The sequence below is a fragment of the Rhipicephalus sanguineus genome, chromosome 4, assembly GCF_013339695.2.
Source record: "Rhipicephalus sanguineus isolate Rsan-2018 chromosome 4, BIME_Rsan_1.4, whole genome shotgun sequence".
Lineage (NCBI taxonomy): Eukaryota > Metazoa > Arthropoda > Arachnida > Ixodida > Ixodidae > Rhipicephalus > Rhipicephalus sanguineus.
In genome coordinates this window covers 86261652-86263710 of record NC_051179.1, presented here as the reverse complement: position 1 = coordinate 86263710, position 2059 = coordinate 86261652, and positions in this window count along the sequence as shown.

Sequence of the window (2059 nt, the reverse complement as noted above, 5' to 3'; positions counted from 1 at the left end):
GGGGCTAGTTGATGAGTGCTTTTTTTTTGTTAGTTTTTTTAAATTCAGCGCTAAACTTTAAACACAAGCACACAGCGCCCGTCCCGTTATGTCCTTCTGTGCGCTTTTGTTTAAAGTTTAGCGCTGAAGTTTTTTAAAAGAAAAAATATTAATATATATACCTATTGTACAACGTCACTTTTGTTGCACCAATTTTCATCATTCTTTTTTGCGTTCGTCTCAGCATTCATTACTACACGCACTCCAGCGCTAAATGAGGCAGTCGCAAAAACGTCGCAGGGCCCCTTTACCAATGCGCCACGGACGCTCACGCATGAGCCTTTACAAACGCGCTTTATGTCTTTGACATCTTTTTTTTTTTTTTAACAGTGACCTTGCTGGCGTGGGGCGGTGCCGCCGTCTTGGAGAGGTGAAGTGAAGTACTGCATCGTGACACTAACGAACGCCGACAGGACGCCCTTCGGCAATCTCAGCGCTAGGGCGCGTTGAACGAAGAAACGCTGGAATAGAGGCGCCTTACGCAGCTCCGCGGAGATTGGCTCCCCGATTTCCGCTCCATTTCGTTTCAATACAGTTTGAGCGAGTGCTTTGTTGCAGTGAGAGACGCCATCGGGCAGCGGGACGCCTTCGCGCGTTCACGGCTCAAGCTACGAGCTCTTCCTCTCGTGTTCCTGAAGCACTGTGTGATAATGCATACATGAGAAGTGTAGATCACCGAATAACTGTAGAGCGCACACCTCGCCGTTTTTCTCCTCAAATGACGACGCTTTCCATGAGCGCATATGGAGTACTGGTGATTATGTGCCTGTTGATGCCATCTTTACGCGGGATTCACCGTACGCTGTGCCCGAGTTTATGTTAAAACTTCAGTTACCACAAAGGTTTAATCTTGATCATTGACGTTAGTCGTTGGTATGGATATGTGCCACCAGAAGTCGACGTAGGTGCGTACACATCAAACGGTGATGTAGCCGTCAAACACCAGCAGACATTGTGCAAGCTCTCATTTATCAATGTACAATGAACATTGAACTACTATTGTAAAGGCACGTTTCACTTTCGTGCTATACCGATTCCTGTGAGGAGGGAGCAACCATGTTTGTTTTTTTCTTCAGTTCCTAATGTGTGTTTAGTTCCTTCCATTCGGACGTCAACTGCCTTGGCAGTCTACATATGTGGCCTACAGCCTATACTGCAAGTAAGTTAGTGAGTAAAAAAAAACGCGTTGTTTCATGCATTTATTCGCCGCGGTGTTTAACCACCTTTACTCATTCACGCGTACAGAAGTACAGGCTGTACTTCTACGGCGTAACTGGGCCAATGGCCCCACGAGCGGCGCCCAGAACATCGTCAAGGTCGGCGACGTGCGTATCCAGTCGATTTCACAGTGGCCGCGTGATAGCATCCGGTACTTACACGTACGCTCGTTAATCATGTTTTGTCTGACAAAGGAGACTTCGATCCGGACGCCCCCCGAGCGGCATTTATCGCTCCTTAACAATGCCCGGCTGATTACGCTCGAGTAGGCACAGAGTGAGACAGCACTGAGCGCGTATACGTGTGCCGCATTGTGTGCGTCGATATGACACGGGATGAGAACGAAGCTCTTGACTACGCCGGTGCATTCGTACAGACACATTCACACTACATTGCAAAAGGATGGATACGCGGGCTAGCTGGAAAATCGTATTGTTCGAAGAACTGAGAGTGCGAGAACAAACTCTTCGTTCTGGCATCCTGTTCAAACCGCGAGAGAAATTTCGGAAGTGTATCACGTATACAACAATGCAAGATGTACCGGCAAACCACCCATGAATTCTCGCCACTTGCGTAGCCGGCGGAGGGGGGGGGGGGTGTTGGGGGGCTGAACTCCCCTTCCCCACCCCTCGTAATTTTTAAATTTTACATGCGTACATATACACGCACACGTGAGTACAATAGCACGCTCGAAAAGTGCCACACGCGCTCTTTTCTTTCTGTGTTTTCCGTTACCGGCCCATTGCACGTGTAGCTACTGCGTTGCGCAAACCGCGCCGGAATTTCTGGGAACATATCAGAT